Raw genomic sequence first — 17,426 nt, 5'->3', positions numbered from 1 at the left:
GATAGCTAAACAGGAAAGGTTTTTAGAAGAGCTGCAAACCAGATTAAATCACCCCTTAACTTTCTTCCAGCATCCTTCATTCCAAAGCAATATTTTTGAAATCATGATCTATAATTTTCTCCCATGGCCACATGCTTTTCTCTTTAGCAGAGAAAACTGCAACATGACCCAAATGCTACAGTCTAACGTTGTACAAATTTATTCAAGAATTTATGTCCACTCTTTACCAGCAATGGCAGTTAAGGGGTCTGGGAGTGGTCAGCCAAAGGTGCAGTGGATTCCTGATCACTGGAAATCCCCAAATCAAATCTGTCCATTTTTCAGGATGATACAGCAACATTCACCAGGCTCTAATTCAAGAGTAAGCAGCTTGTGCTGTCCCAAAAGGCAGATAAAACAATTATAGTGCTCCCTTCTGGTTCATCATCTGTGAAAAATTGTTTGGGTTTTGCTGTGTACACAGCAAGGCATAGTTAGAAGTGCTGCCAATAAGGCCCTTCCTCAATTTAAACTGTTGCTCATCTCTTACCAGGGGTTAAAAACCATCAGTGGAAGAGCTGGGCCTGTCTTACTGCTGTAAGGTGGCAGCAGCTCTGATGGGGAGAGTACAATGCCCCTGCATGGGCAAACTAGTTAAAACAAAAAAAAAGTATTTTCCCTGTAGAAAAATAGTGCTAGGCAAAACTGACTCAAGGAGAGGGAAAGAAAGGAGAAGCTATCATGAAACAGCAAGTCACCTGTCAAATAGCTGCTTTGAAGTAAAGTCGTTCTGGTATCTCATGAACAAAATCAAGCACCTTTGCATAGTGCTCAGAACCATAAAGGGTTAATCCAGCCATACCCCGAGACAGGCAGTCCCTGCCCAGCACATGGCATCTCCAGGAATGAAGTCATTAGCGTAACTGTACAGATCATTCTTCCAAATGTGAAAAATGTGACTAATTCTCCAGCTTCAGCCAATTATGACCTGCCAGGACTATCATAACAGCCCATAAATAACGTGTAACAAAATCATGGTAATGAGTCTTCTAGAAGAAAATTAGATCCTCTGTGTCTTAAGTCCATAAAATTACTTTGCTTATAAGGGCTGCCTCCGTCATTCCCAGCACTTTCCATCGCTTTGCTGGCCATCCCTCAGAAATGGACGTGAGTTGGCCGGGAGTCCGCCGGTCCTGGGAGCTGTGCATTCATTGGATTTGTTTTCACTGGTTTGGCTGTTTCCTCTTTAAACCAGACATATCACTGCTTAACTCGACTTTCAAATGTTTTCACTGATAAAACTTTTACTTTATCTAGACCTTGCTGATCCCTTGAAGTGTTTCAATTCATCCTTGGCAAGCCTGGGACATCATATTGTCCCAGGATAGCTGGGTCTTTGTCAGAGGAAAGCTTCCAAACACAGTACAAGGTAGAAGTTATTTTTGGGTACACTTCTATTTCACTTCCTCCCCTTAATCCTCCCAAACCCTATGAAGTAAAAAAAAGAATGAAGAAAATCAATGTTACATCAGCATTTTTTAAAAAAAGGATGCTTTTCTCAAAGACTTTACAACCGTGTCTCATCAGATAAGTTATTGTCAGATCACTGTGCAAGCGTAACAGGCTCCCACCCTGGTAGAACATCAGCATCACTCAGGTAGACTTCTGCAAGTATGCAGAAATATATTCCCCTTACTACAGAAAGACTTGTTGGGGACTTTCCAAAGGAGATCTATACTCCATGGTATGAGAACTGTTATTGTGTCAGTCCTGATGAAAGACAAAGATGGTTATAAGTGAGGAGATTTGTTTTCTGTTTCTCAGTTAACTATAGCAGAGTAACCATCAGTGTTACAGTAACTTGCCTAAATGATGTAATACTTCCAGTTGATTGCAATGATCAAATGGATTTTATGAAAAACAGGTTTCCTGCTTACAGCAGAGGAATATTTCATGTGCTTCTCCAAGTCAGTTATTAGGTGTTTCAATACCGGGCTGAGCCCTGACAGGTAGAAGAATGGTCTGACTATTACCAAACTAAGTGTCCCTAAAGTATTGAAGTCTTTTGCAATTCCACCTTGCCTTTAAAGTGAAAAATGAAACATTTTCAGGCATATTTCACCTGAAAGGAAGAATAGGCAGCGTTGCTCCTTTTACCTTACCCTCTACTGAGGCACAGTTTCTTTATTGATACTCTGGCATCAGAAGCCTACAAGTCAGAAAGTGCACAAATGAAAAAGCCAGCATGCAGAATTTGTTTTGTTCTCACAGTCTCTCCTGCCTCTCTTCATCTCCCTGTTGGAATTAACAAGCCAGCATAGGGAATTACCAGGGTGACAGATAGCTTGGAAATGTGGAAAACCTGTAGCTGAATTTATGCACTGACATCACCTTTATCTGCTGTAATGGAGAAAATTAGGCATATTGAATCGCTCACCATACAGATATGGAATTTTGAAAACCCTTACTATTGCACAAATGTTGACAGGATATTTTATTTACTGCATCATTAAAGGTTAAATAGACTCATTCTCCAGAGGATTCATTTTTTCAACCCTTAATATCAATTAAAGCTAATTTCAGCTCTACCCTAATGATTAACATAAAATATGGAAAAAGCTCTAACTGAGCATTTCTGTTCATTACTTCAGTTCTCTTGTATTGCTATGGCACTTTATAGGTACTGATGCAGCTTTTATATCACCCATGACACAGTTAATTTTCCCCTCAGAGCTTCTTTTGTTACTGAACACGTGAAGATGTTGCAAAGATGCTCAAAATACCTCTGATGGTATGGATCAAAGTTTTTATTTAACCAGTTCATTGTTGATAATCAGTGATGCTTTATATGGCTGGGTACAATGTCTAGATACAAATTTAATTTGTTACATGGCCTACAGCTTCCATATCATATATATATAATGTATAAGCATACTTTGATATATCTGTGCAGGCAGAAGTTTGCAAATGGAGTGGGGAGAACAACATAACTGTTCAAGGGAAAATGAAAAACCTTGCCTGCCACTTATGAACTGAAGCCAGTCCAGTACAGCTGGATGCATTTACCCATCTTTGCTTGGCAAGATACTAGTTCCAGCAACACACCGTACAGTGCCCAGAAAAATAAGTTATAGTCCATTCCCTGAACTGTATCAGGGCTTTGTGCAGCCCAGCAGAGAAGGCACAGGTGCCACACTGCAGCTCCCCCATCCTGGGGCTGTCCAGCTGGTTTTGTTCTGGAATTATAGGTAATAGGACTGGAAAATACTTTTGGAAAACAGACCACACAGCCCAACTTGCCAGCATGGCGAGCAGAGGCTTGCACTAACTTGCCCCGAGCTTGTCTAACCTTTTCAGAACTTGTCTACTTGTATCCTAATTTTAGGGTATTTATTGTTAACAAACACTAATATGGGATCGATCTGTATCCAAAGGTCACAGCAAAAGCCAGAGGGAAGGTGAGGTACAATACAGATGCTTCTAAGAAGGTCAGCTGCTGCCACTCAGTCTGCTCTCTGGTGGCAACCACACATCAATCAGCCCACCAGCAGCCTTAGCAACATCCACAGAAGCAAGCAGGTGTCTGATGTTCCCAATAGTTACAACAGTCTCCAGTAGAAAGCAGCAGCACACAGAAGTGGGGGACATGTGTTTGCAGACTCCCCTTGTTAAGAAATGAAGTGTTTCCCATGCTGGCTGTTGTAGTCTTGTCCTGTCACACATAGCTCTGGCCCAGGACCCCATAGTGAGCTATGCGCATCTTCTCAGGCAGGTCGCTGAACCCACCACACTCTTGGTTTTCTTCATCTTTTCAAGACTGCATGTGGCTTTCTGTTTCTCCCTCCTGAATTTTCATGTTTAGCTTTCAGTGATTTGAATTCATTTGGCTGAGAGTAAGTGAATCAGCTCTCTTAAGTGGAAGAGCTACCTAATAAAGTTTTAATGGAAGATATTATTTCTGTTCTTTACATTACATTAAAAGCCAGTCAGGAAATTAAAGCCCAGGAGGGTTAGGCATGTTGGAAACACTCAGCAAGATAGTCTTTTCTTCAGGGAGTTCACAGTCTAAATGTTGCCCTAAGAAACAGAATGTGCAGCAAACAGACAGATTGTGCTATTACAAACTTAGCAAGCATGTGTAGATATATATATATACACACACACACACACACATATGTGTGCATATACACACACACAAAGGGCAGAGGGGTATCTGTTTTGTCTTTGGAGAGACTCTCCAATGCCAGGTCTGATATCCACCTGGGGAGTGTCTGCAGTGAGAAACTTAGTGCCTAGACCATGGCATAGTACATTTACCTGCCCTCCACCACCAAGGTATACAACTGCACTTTACCAGCAACAGTTAAAAACCTAAACCACTGCCACCTTCAGTGGTTTGTTGGTGGGTGGGTTTTTTTTTGTTTTTTTTTTTTAATCTTAAATAGAATTCATCAGTTTGGGCTCTTCACTAACCAACAACCTGAATTTAAGAAACTTTTTCCCCACCACTTCCTAGCTGTTATTTTCTTGGTGTGTTAAACTTCTGTGCCACAACAGCAAGAGCAGTTACAGAAATCTGCTTTCAGTAGCAACAGCAAAACTGAGCAGTTCTCAGTCTCACCATGGAAGGGCAGGGACATTCAAATACATATCAGGAAAGACAACAAAAATGGGTCAAAAGAGTATTAAATATTTTTTAAACACTGGCCTTTGAGCTTAAAAAGTCAACCTTCCAAGTTCTGATTGACCAAGAGGTACCACATTTAGTGATGTTTAAGATGGTTTTGTACTAACTTAAAAATAAAAGAATACTATTATTCTAAAATGGTAAGCAGAAATTTACACTGTTAGCAACACTGAGAGCTATGAAGTGCTAAAACTTCAAAATCTCCCCTCCAGGTAAAGTATCCAAGTACTCTCAAGTCCTTGGATCTGGGGCAGATCCCACCCTTACACATACCTGTCCCTAACCTATGCTGGTAACCCTGAAGAGATGGCTCTCAACACATCCAGGCAGAGCTTGGGTGCCAACTCTGTGCCCAGGTCCTTTCCCAGAACCTGCCGTGGACATCAGAGGGGTATAAGATATCCGATGTTCATAAATGGCTTTCACAGCCTCAGGTCTGAGTGTTTATCAGCACTTAGGTTTATGTGAAGACTGTCATTGAGAGGTAAAGTCAGTAGAAGTCCACTGTCCTCTTTAGTGTCCAGTGCAAGAGGTCTTTTGTTAGTATTACTCTCACAAAAGTCTTGATCTGAAGTGGTGATGGGTAACTTACCCTCAGCAAGTTTGCAGACAACACCGAGCTGGGCAGGAGCGCTGACCTGCCTGGCGTAGGAAGGCTCTGCAGGGGGATCTGGGCAGGCTGGATCCATGGGCTGAGGCCACTGTACGTGGTGGGTCAGTGATGGGCTTGGCAGTGATACATTAACAGTTGGGCTTGATCTTAAAGATCTTCTCAAACCTAAACGATTCTGTGATTCCCTAATCACCACTCCAAGTCAAACTCGTTCAAAAGCTGTTTTAAACTAGCAAAAAGGCAAACTTCAAAATGCCAGAGCATAAATCTTCATAGGATCCAGAAGGCCCCAAGGTGGAAGCAATGAAGGTATTGCGACAAGAACACAGTGCTCCAAAAGACAGAAATCTGCAATGGTGTCCAACAAGGAGCAATCAGAGGGAAGTGGTGGGACCCACTGCTGTGCTAACCCAGCTCCAAGGACAGCCAGAACAATGAGAAATTTAAATGCACAGTCACAAAACCCGATGCACAACGACTTCTGGCACCGGTTTGGTTTGTTTATTATAAAGCCATGTCAGCTTTGTGTTGGGTTTTCTGCCTTTTCTCTGCTTGCTGGCAACAGCTCTAGAGAAGATCTTTGGCATTTTGCTAAAAGTTTCAAATATTGGTTTCCTTTGCAGCACCTGCTCCTTTGCAAGATGATAGAAGCTACCTCCAGGCTCTCTCTCTGAATATATGCTGCAGCTGCACAGCTTATTATTTGCCACATTTACTTAATTTACTTACCAAAATGCTTTGGGTCTCAACCTCCTTGCCTCTGCCCATCTCTCTATTGGCTCCCAGGGAGACTTTGAGACCTAACAGCCACCTCCTGTGGGCTGTTCAGCCCCAGGGGAATGTTCCCATTCCTTAATTCACCCCCGAAGCCACAAGTGAGGAAAATAAACCCATTGATCAACCTCTCCTTTCCTCACTCCTCATATTCATAGCTGAAAGAGCAATGCAGGGAAGAACATCAGGTCAAATGGCACTCGGCTGAACATGCACAACCCACACGTGCTTCTGTCCCAGGGCAGTAATTGCCCAGGGAGACTAATTCCAAAGTCCTAAGCTTTTCCTGACAAATAACTGCTGAAATTGTTGTCCATTTGAGTATTCATCTTTCATTTGTAATTTCATTTTAAATCCATTTTTGCAGGGTTTGCTGGCCTTCAACCAAAATTGCTTTCAGAAATATGGGAAATCTGAGGGTGACTATTTTTCCTAGGCAAGCTTTATCTCACTGCAGCCTCTAAAGCACAGCCAACCATCTCAGTCAGAGGATGTGATCCCTGGGAAGGGTCCATCACAAGAAGCAATCTTAAAAGGACATTATGTATTTGTTAACCTGACCTGCCAGGTGAGAACCCCAAGTTGTTCACGTTTGATGGCTTCCACTGAAAATCTAAAAAAAAATAATTAAAAAAAAAAAAAATCTGGTGTTGAAATAAGTGGGGTCCAAACCAATTTATACCTCAGGTGTTTTTTCGGTTAAAGTTTTGTGGAAGAGGGTGTGCACAGCCAACACGGTGCTGAGACACAGGGAAGAGGGATGGCAAGGAGCAGCAGCTAAGCTGGCTCGAAAGGATCTGCAGCTTCAAACACATTGCAAGCAGTAGGTGGGCTTTTTGAATAAGGAGAAAATTCATTAACTTGATGTCAAAGATTGCACAGAATTTAACTAAATCCTTAAGTAAAAGACGCTAAGTGTTTCTTAGGCCTCCTAGATGTTTCCTTGAAGATCTGCAAAGAAATGTGAAGGAGCTGCTCCGCTTTTAGTACCATGCTGCGAGATTAGATGCTATCCTGCTATACATTCTTTTTTATAGCCCACTTTCTATTTTTATTCCTGTTCTACTGTGGAAGTGTTTGCTAATAATGTATGATAGGATGCTTTGTCATGAAAAAACCTTGTATCATTTATCTGTTTCTGAAAAGAAATTCTCAGTACAAATCTAATAAGGAAAAAAAAAATCCTATTCTACTCCTGTTGGAGGAAAGGGATTGATTTATGGAGAGAGATGAAAAGCACTAAGTATGTATTGCTTGGTAAAATGAGGAATTGTAGAGAACTGTCTTTATGCATTTGAAGGGTGTAAACATCAAAGAGGCAGAGGAGCTATTTAGAGCATTAGGAGGAGGCACATCTAGGAGACAAGAGCTGAAATTAAATGAACATCGTTAACTTAAAAATCATGCTTCTGCCTGCAAATCTATTTCCTGGTATTATTACTTGTAGCAATCTGATGAGTATAAATGAAGCTTATAGAAAAAAATATCTAATCTATTTTTCATACCTGATCAGCAGACCTTACTGTAAAGTTTATAAAGCCTAGATCCTGCAGCTATTCCTGAAAATTTGGGAGAAGAGTATCCTATAAATCTCCCTCCCCGCAACCTTTCTATTGCCAGCAAGGGTTGATCAGTATGATGGGTTGCTCCCCTCCCCCTGCCCTGTGCTCTCTGATTGTTGCTGGTGTTGGCTATCTGGATCTGACTCACTGAAGCTATGTGGGTGTAACAGCTTTTACTCCCATGGATGGATAAGTTCCCAATCACTAATAACCCTTCTAAGAAACAATAGCATCCTTTCTCACACCCCACAGGAAACCCATGCCTGGTCCTTCAGGATGCCCAAACTTGTCTGCCTGGGACTCAGTTAATTGCCCACTGTCCTGAGCTAGAGCATCAGGGAGAGGAAAAACTCCGTAGGAAAACAGTGTCTTTGCTTTCATCGAGGCTTTGGACTACACTTCAAAAAGCTGCTGAACATCATATGCAGGCCGACAGCGTACAGAGATCTCAAGGACAAAGTTTTGCTCTCCATTAAATCAGGCTTTGCGAGCTGCCTGTGCCCGTCTGTGGGAGTGGGATGGTGGCAGAGCTGTGTCAGGCTCTGTCTCGGCTGGGCCCTCGGCTGCTGTGGCAGCACAGAGCATGTCAGCACTGCGGGGGTCTGCACATCCATATGGATGTGCTTGGATAATTGGATATGTCATGCAGCTGGAGGCTCACAACCAAAAATATCATTTGGTTACATACCTCCCTTCTGATTCTTACCAGACAGCCCACGATAACAAGACCTGCCCCTCTCCATGCCTTCGTTTCTCACGAAGTATTTTACAGCTGACTGATGCTGAAGGTGTCAGGGGAAGACTCCTCACTCTCAGGCTCCCCAGAGAAATCCTCAAGAACTTCCAGAATTAGATTCTCTTTCATGTTATTCTTTTCCTCCCCAGATTTTTGGTCTAAGGGGGGGATACTGGACTCTGCTCTTGTATTAGCCGTGAAAAAGTAGAGAAGAGGCTTTCTGTGCTCCCTTGCTACCTTCACCAACAAGAAAAGAGGTAAAACTCAGGGGAGCAGAGACAAGTGAATTGGTAAATCAGAGCACAGAGGCCGTGTAGGCTGTGACTTTTCAAACAGCCTGATCCCTTCAGTCAGAAACCAATTCATCATTAAACACATCATTTCATGTGTGTAAATAAAAAGGAAGGGAAATGATTGCAGTAAGCTTCTGATACTCACCAAAATTCACATCTAAATGTGTGATATTTTAACAGAAAACATATAGTAATGTAAAATGTGATGCTTGTGAATGACAGGCTCTGATTTATATTCCTGATGTTTCCAGCCCTAAAGCATTGTAAGAACATGGTAATGAAAAATGTTCAGAAGTAAATAGGAAGGGATGAACCTCTGTGTGCAAGAAGGGAATTCCACTGCTTCCCATGCCCCTGCCTGGGGGGACCAGGGTCCCATAATTGTTCATGTCCAAAACCATCAGATCCTAAAGGAGTCGAGTTTCTGATGTAGTCACAGGTCTGTGCAAAGCCTATGCAGCAAGCTGAGGAAAGTTTAGCTAAACTGCAGACCAGCAGCTTTGATGCTCAGGCACAGGGCTGTGGCTGGGAAGGGGACACAGAAGGCTGGGCAGGGCTGTCCCCATCCTCCCCTGGGCACCCCCACTCCCCCTCTGCAACCCTGGCAGCAAGCTCACACTTACAGAGCCTGAGTCACAAAACCATCAAGTATTAATCCTGAAGCAAAGCAAAGCAGAGCCTTACTATGCTGGCATTAGGTGGAAAGACCACCTTCTTCAGGGGATGATGGGGGTCCATGGTCAGGCTGCACTTGCACTGGAAACCTGCCCTCCTCTCGACAAGCTCAGGGAAAAGACTACCACTGCCAGGCTGAGTTTAAATGGGCTCTGGGCCCATGGGAGGGGGGTGGAGAGCCCAGGTGAGGCTGTTCAGGGTTGTTAAGACCTGTCAGTGCCTGGGCAGGTTCATGATCTGCCCAAGGCTCTGAAACCCTGCATGCCCCCACTCAGCCATGTTGAGGGCGCAGGAGACCCTCTTCCATCCTCAGTAGGAAGAAATCTCTGTCTGATATTTAGGGCCTGTCTGAGTGTCTCCAAGTTTGGTGCAAGGGTAGGAAGCAGAAGATTATAAAAGCCCTATTTTAGGCCTTAAATACTAAATCTTTGTTATCTTTTCTATGCTTTTTTCCCCAGTGTGTTTGCATCTGACAGCCTAGATGTGGTACTAGTACTTCAGAATGGGCACTGAGAAAATGAGGAACCCCAGCAACCCTTTTGTCAGGAGTAAGTAACTAGTTAATTTTGAAGGTATTTTTTTTCCTTTTTCCTCTTAGAAGTAATAGTAAGAATATTTTAAAGTCATACTTCAGCTTTCAGGTGGCTGGGATGGATTTTTGATGATCAAATTCTCTGATCATCCATACCCTGTCTGTTGCTGCTTGCATTTAGCTAGGGAAGAGATCACCTTCAGTAGTCAGTGGAATCAATGCACGAAAGAACAAAATTGGATCTATCTAATATTTAGCAGGTAGGAAAGACTGTAACAGGGCAGCGGTTTGGCAGTGGCTCCTACGGCATGGGGTGTGAGAGACATAGGAAAATACAAGACGGCCAAATAAAGGGAAGGGCACCATCCAACACTCTAAGTATTTGCTGGGCTTCCTCTGTCCTTTCACCTCCCCCTAACATGAGTACAACATTTTCACTGCAGGCTTTCATAAACTGTGACAATAAGTGGAGCAGAAAGGTAGTAACCCGTATGAGGGCCAGCGTGTAACTGCATTGCCCGCAGGAGAGCTAAAGAAGAAATCAGCCTGCTGTGTGTTTCCTGATGCCACAGGCTACCACAGAAGATGCACCATGCCAGGGCATGTGGCTTTGTGAGTGAGACATGAGTCCATTTATTTCAGGAGTGAATTTGGCCTGGGGCTGGTACTATTTAGAATAAAGTTGGACTCAGTGACCTGTGGAAAGCACTTGTTCAGCACCTGGTTCAGTTAAGAGCCCAATTTGCAAACAGTAAAATCTGGATGCTCTACCAACCAGAACATGCCCAAACGCTGTCAGAGTTTACTGTTGAGGTTAGGATTTTCCCATCTCTCTTAATGAAATGGACTTTTGTTCTCAGGGCATCGTATCCATTTCACAATGCATTTCATTTTCTTCTAGATGAGCATCCTTTCCTTTAGTCCTTGTCTTAAAAGGGTGAATGTGAACATCATCCTCAAAATCTCTGAAGCTCTTCTCATGGTCAGTTATTAAAGCAAAGGCACAGAAAGATGCTCAGAGGTGAGGAGATCACAGCAGATCAAGGGAAGTCTGGGTGTGGAAGCACCCTGCAAAGAAGAAGAGCTGGAAGAAGGGGGTTTGAAAGACTGCCTTGTGCTTCTGGTCCCTGTGCTAGCAGGTGATGGAGATCATACAGGGCGTTGCATGCAGGGCACCCAGACCAAAAGGCCCACAGTACACACTAAAATACAGCTAAACAAAGAGCAGACTGATGAATGATGCCATTACAGGTGATGGGGGACAGAGACCCAAAGCATAGGAGTTGAAGTGTTGTTTAATGACTTGTGGGGGGGTGTATGAGAAGATGGAGAGACAAAACATCCAGTCACTGTCAGCTCCTAATGGGTACAAATGCTCATCTGAAACCCAGCAGAAGGTTGCTGGCCCCAGGAGAAGCCAGCAGTGAGCACCCCTTGTCCTCCGTGTCACCACAAAATTCCTGAACCACCTACATGCACATCTTGGTGCCTGGAAGCACATGGGGCTTTCAGTGAGCAAAAGCAAGTTTGTTTTACAGGTTTACCATTTTCCACTGCACTGTCTTGAGCTGAGGTTTGCTGCATTAACTGGGCCATGCTGTAGCATTAAGTGCTAGCCAGGAAATGTCCAGTGGGGATTTTGGAAGCTCACTCACCTCTGTTGACTCTGCAATTGTGGGATGGGGATATGTGGCAGAACTGGATAGCTTCGTTCTCCAACAGAAATCCTCATAGGAATCGGTCTGTGGCACTGCTGTGGGTGGCTGCTGCCTTTCTCTGCCCACAGCTAAGTTTTCTACAGTTGACAATAAACTCTAGGGGCTAAAACTTGAGTTGGGAAAGTAAGAATCTAGGTTCTCATCTAAAGGCAGCATCACTAAAGGCTTCATCATCACCAGGCTCCTGGAGGGAGGGCAGCAGATCTGCAATTATTCACCCAACCCAAGTGCAAGGAGACTGTTCTTTTGCAATGTATATATACTTTTGCATGAGAAATTCTTATGAGAGGAGTCATTATAGAAACACGTGCCTCCTAACTAAGAGAAAAGGAAAGAAAAGAATAAGCACGTATGACACCACCTGGGGTACATCAATCAGAGCAGACCAGTGAGAGATAACAAGCTGGATAGACTCCTCATAGGAGCCATCAGCTATTTATCTAAATCACATTTCTCAGCACTGTTGAGAAATGCTCCCCCTTCTTCAAAGGACAGATGAAAGCGTGACTGCTGTGATGTCTCTTCCCCTCATCCCTTCTCACACCTCCCCACCCATCTGGGAAATACTCTCTACTTTGGGAGCCCAGCAGCTGCCTGTTCACCGGTAACCCACCCAACCCAAATCAGGCTTTCCCCTCTGAACCAAATTTACTGCTTTGGTAATATTCTGGCCTGTTCTTTGGCAATGGTGGGCTAATTTGAGACACAAACATAACTGTTTGCCTTTTAAACACTATTCCAATCTTGCACTGGATTTATACTGCTTTGGGGGTAGGAGGATACAAGGAATATACTCCACATTGTTCTCTTCATAGGGTAGCAGAGCTGTGCTGCATTCATCCATCCCTTAGACCAAGAATGTTTCACCAACTGATTTAATTACATGAAGCTTATGCAGGAGTTACAGAAGGATTATCTGGGTTTTATCACGGTTAATATAGAAAATGATTATATTGTTACTATTACAGAGTTACAAAAAGTAAAGAGGAATCACAGGAAACTTGGCAAGAGCTCATTAGCAGTGTGGTGCAGTCTGCAGGAGCTAATTAAAAATGTCTATACCTCATAATAACCATTTATCTCATCACAGCCTCCATCTCCTATGTCTCTTTCTCTGGTTAGAGTGAGAGGGAATGATCTCTTCTCACTGGTGAATGTGTATACAGCAACACACACCGAGCACAGCATAATACAAATGGGTTTGTTGTGGGATATGAAGCCACCAGCTCTGTCCTTGCCTACCTGAGCTGTGGGCTGACTGTCCTTGCTTTGTGCACAAGGCCACATTAGATGCTCAGGGAGCTCCTAGAGTCGCTTCAAGAAGTGTCTCAGTCAACCATGAACATGAGAAGATGGAGCCTGCAGCTCCGGAGGAGATGCTGGTTGGGAGACATGAGAACAGTACTAAACCAGCATAATAATACAAGCGTTTACATTTACTGTGCTCAACGTCTTACAGAAGCTGCTGGTATCTCAGTGTCTCTGTTTCCAGCAATACATTGGTTTGAAACGCTCACTAGAAGGGCAGGATTTTCTCAGCCAACATCTGTAACTCTTTTGTAGGATTGCTCCTTCTGCATGCTTTCAAAGCAAACAAAAAAATGACACAGCTCCCAGTTAATCTGTGTTATCTGGAAAGATGAAATCAAGGTGAAATTCAGTTTGTCAACAGGGGTGTGAATGCTGACAGGAGATGGATTGGGACAGGCAAACACTAGCTGTAGTATTGCCCGACAAGTCATTTCTCACACTCACAATGCCTGGATGCAGATGGATATTCTTGAGATGACATTTGATGAACTTGTTTTCTTTTGGAGTTTGAATTGAAGAGGTCTGTAGGAAAAGCAGAGAAATAAATCCCAAAAGCCATGATGGTTGTGATACCATTTTCTGTTCTGCTACGTGGTACTGGCCAGCATGGAGCCCAGAGCAAAGAGGCAGAGCCAGCCTACCTCCCTCTCCAGGGAAAGGAGGGTACTTATATTTCTTAATCTATCCCAAAATATCAGTCTCTTAGAAACAAATTCCTTGTCATGCTTAATCTTTGCACACATTTTCAGTAAAGTGGGTGGAGTGGATGCTGAGCAATGAAATCCTTGAGCCTTCTCCAGCTGAACTCATGTAAAACCAGGCTCAGCAGCACTGAGATTATACTTCTCATGACAGCATGGACCAAGTCTGAAGTCCACTGAGCAGTGCAACCTGGCTGATCCTCAGTCCTCCGAGATGCTGCTCTCCTGTGCAAGAGTTTATAATCCCTTGGCGAAGTAAACACCCTCCCCCTTCCCAGCCATCTCTCTGACACCCACTGAACATGGCTTTACTGTGTTTCTTTGACCAGATAGAGTTCATGTCCATAACCTCTGGCAGAACTCAGAACTATTTTGCCACAAAACATTTATTTTTCTATTATTCCAACCTAAGGAGAAGTTCTCTTAGCAATCCTATTATTATTATCATTATTATAATTATTATTACTATATGTGAACACAGATGATCAGATGAGTAGTGTCTGCTCTTAAGCAGCATATACAGTCTGGCCTCCTTGGCAACTGGAAACACTTTTTCTCTAAATCGATCAATTAAACCTCACCACGATGTCTGTTGGGCAGGCCTGTCTAATACTCAGAAAAGAAAACCAGGTACTGAAAATCCTGGCACTTCCCCCAGAAATATCAGCCTCGTTTTGAAAACAGTATGAGAAAAAAAAAAAGTCAGGCTTTTGCTCCTGCAATTTCTGCACACTTCCCCCTTCTCAGCTTTCCCTGCCAAACTCCATCCTCAGATGCATTCCTGCCTAAAACTGTGTTGTATCAGCCTGTCTCCTAGACATCCTCTGTTTCCACAGACAGTTTCAACTCCACACAGCAGCCCAGCTGCTGCCCCAGATGGGGAAATCTCTTTTTTTGCAACAGTAGCAGTCAATAAAGGTCTTGGTGAATGAAGCAACCCATGACTCACTTTGATGGCTTTTCCAGGAGATGCTGGAGACAGAGGTGGGACATTGAAATTAAGTGAGATTTCCCAACACAGAAAAGAGTGAAAGAGCTCTCATGTTGTTTGGGTGGCCAAACATGAGTCATTTCTAAACCTAGATCATGCTTTTCTGCCCCTGAAATCAGATTATCTACTAAACCAAATGAAAACAGAAATCCCCCTGAAATCGAGCTGGGTCAGTTTTCCTGAAATAAGGGTGGTTATGGGGAGCATGAATTTGTCTCCCCTTTTTCTGTCCTTGTACTTGGGACCAGACTGAGACAACAGGCAGGAGAGAGCATATATCCCATCGGGTCCTGTACTCCAAGAATGGCCCTGGGAACCGCACGGGGATGCAGTGCTGCAAAATCTCACCTGAAAAAAAAAAACAAACAACCCCAAAAGTCTGATGAAACATTTAGATTTTTTTGTAGTAAATCACTAAAATAGTAATTAAATGAACTGTTTAAGATGTTTTAGAATTAGCAGAGATAAACACAGTGCCATAAACTATTCGGGCTAAGTAAGGCACCAGTGTAATCTGCAGGATTTTGCATGTATTTAGTGCATGTAGCATGAGGTGTCTTGACATCCGTGCAGTGGAAATCAGCTGAAAGGAAGAAAGAGCGCCAAGTGGTGCGAAATTAGGAGACGGGAAAGAGGGAGGGGCGTTAATCAGCATTAGTGCTGCTTCCAATCACTGTGCTCCCTATAGAAATGAAACTGCGACTCACACCAAGGTACCCATTATCAATACATGCCGTGGCTTTCATTCCTCATTTTCCTGAGAAGGCAGCAGCAATGTCCTCGTGCTGCAGCCTTGGCTACAGCATAAGGGGGTTAATTTGCTCTCACTCCCCATCTCTTCAAATATAACTCATAAATTTGATTGTTTGCTTGTTTTTATTACACTAACTGTAGCTCTTCTGGAGGAAATACACCTTGCACCTATACACTGAAGTTTTCTAAAGTGAAGTTTAAACCTCCTTCAGAAAATGTAATGGGCACAAGTCTTAAACCTTATGATGAGGGCAATAAGCTATTATTGGCCACAGCATAAAAGCAAAGTACAAGCCCTCACAACCCAGAGTCTGCAGCTCCAAAATATGGATGTAACATCACACACACACACACACACATATATATATATATATATATATATGTATATGTGTAATCCTTTGTATATCTGTCACATATATATATATAGTTACATACATATGGTACTTGCACACACGTAAGTATGTATACATATGTGCATATACATATAGGTGAAGCGGCCACAAATGATATCTGAGAAAAACAAGTCTCTCTTTTTCATTACCACTGTAATTCCACCTGGGCTCATTTCTTCTTTTCACTGAAATAATGAATAAAGTAATAATTCTCCCTAAAAGCTGTGCTGCATATTTCACTGCTTGAACACTAGCCTGGCACATCAGTGGAGCACTAGGATGGGCATTAGGAGTGGTTAGATCCAGGTAGTGGAGCTGAACTTTCCTCTCTACCCAAAATTAAGAAGAAACACAGCAGTTTTAGGAGATTTACATTTATTTTCATGCTGTAAGCCAGACCAAACTGCGGCTAGAGTAAGTCTGCAAGCATCTGGAGGTCTTCACGAAGCCAGCACTCAGCATGAGTTGGAAACTTGGCCTTGTGTCCCTGAATAAGCCAAAAATAGTTTGTCCATGGGGACTCACTGACCTCTGTGCTCCCTTCCTAACTCTGTGTATTTTATCTGACAGGCTTCAAGGGATTTCCTCTGATTATTGCAAACGTCTCTGGAGATAATTTCAAAAGGAACCTGAAGGCTTGTAAAACCTCTCCCTGTGAAGTCAGTCCGTGGAGAAACCTCACAGAGGAGATGTAAATCTTGAGAGGTTTTATAGCAGCTCCTCCAACATCTGTAATTCCTGTATCAGCAAACACTTTACATGTTGCTCTGGGAGAGGGATGTAGAGAAGGGAGAGTTATTTCAGAAAGCAGCTACTTAATATCTACAGCTCTACATGACAGCCAAATAAATGTAATCCCAAATACCTTTCCTAATTTGGACTGTATTAAAATGTGTATATATATATATATATATATAAAGTAACAGCATTTCACTTGCACAATAATTTTCCACTGGCTGGCCATGGATAAACCCTCAATCACATCCAGACCCTGCTGTGCAACCAGGAATGCTGGAATAGTTACATAGTTAAATATTCATGCTGGCTCTCTTCTAGTGATTTTCCTTCCTAAAAAGAGGAAAATGATTGTGCCATTCGGGATGCAAAGGAGGCATTTGGGTTAAGAGCAGAATTGCACAAGGAGTTTTACTGAGCAGTAAGAGAAGCAGCAGAACACTGATGAAAAATGAGGGAGCGGGAAGAGGCTTTTGGTGCATGCTGGCATTTTGATAGCGTACCTAATTTTGGCCAGAATGAAAATTCAGACCGCTTTAGTTGCAGCGAGGTGATGGGTTTGTAGCCTATCCTAGAGAACGTAAATGTATTTTGTCTAAAGCGTGCCATAGCAATGAGAGGAATCAATACAGAGAGGCCTCTGTGTGTGCGTGTTTTATATTAAGACTTAGTTGATGACTTCTCATCATTTGAAAGAAATGTTCAGCCTCAGTGCTTGAAATTATCCAGCTGCAGCATTTTCTACTCAATCCAATCTCCAGTTAATTTGATCCTTCATTTATCTTGAACAAAGCCTCCTAATAAAAACATTTGTATTACAAATGATACACTTGATCAATGGGATTGCTTTAGGCAAGTATTTGATAATTTGAACACTAGCTATAAAAAGTTCTCATTTAATCAATGTAGCCGGCCAAAATTTGGAGCGAGACAAAGCCCCAAACCTGTACATCACTAAACAAGCCAGACTATAA

The sequence above is a fragment of the Athene cunicularia genome (assembly GCF_003259725.1).
Source record: "Athene cunicularia isolate RWA chromosome 14 unlocalized genomic scaffold, athCun1 chr14_part1, whole genome shotgun sequence".
In the NCBI taxonomy this organism is placed as follows: domain Eukaryota; kingdom Metazoa; phylum Chordata; class Aves; order Strigiformes; family Strigidae; genus Athene; species Athene cunicularia.
The sequence above is the reverse complement of the archived record's forward strand: the minus strand, read 5'-3'. Positions refer to the sequence as shown.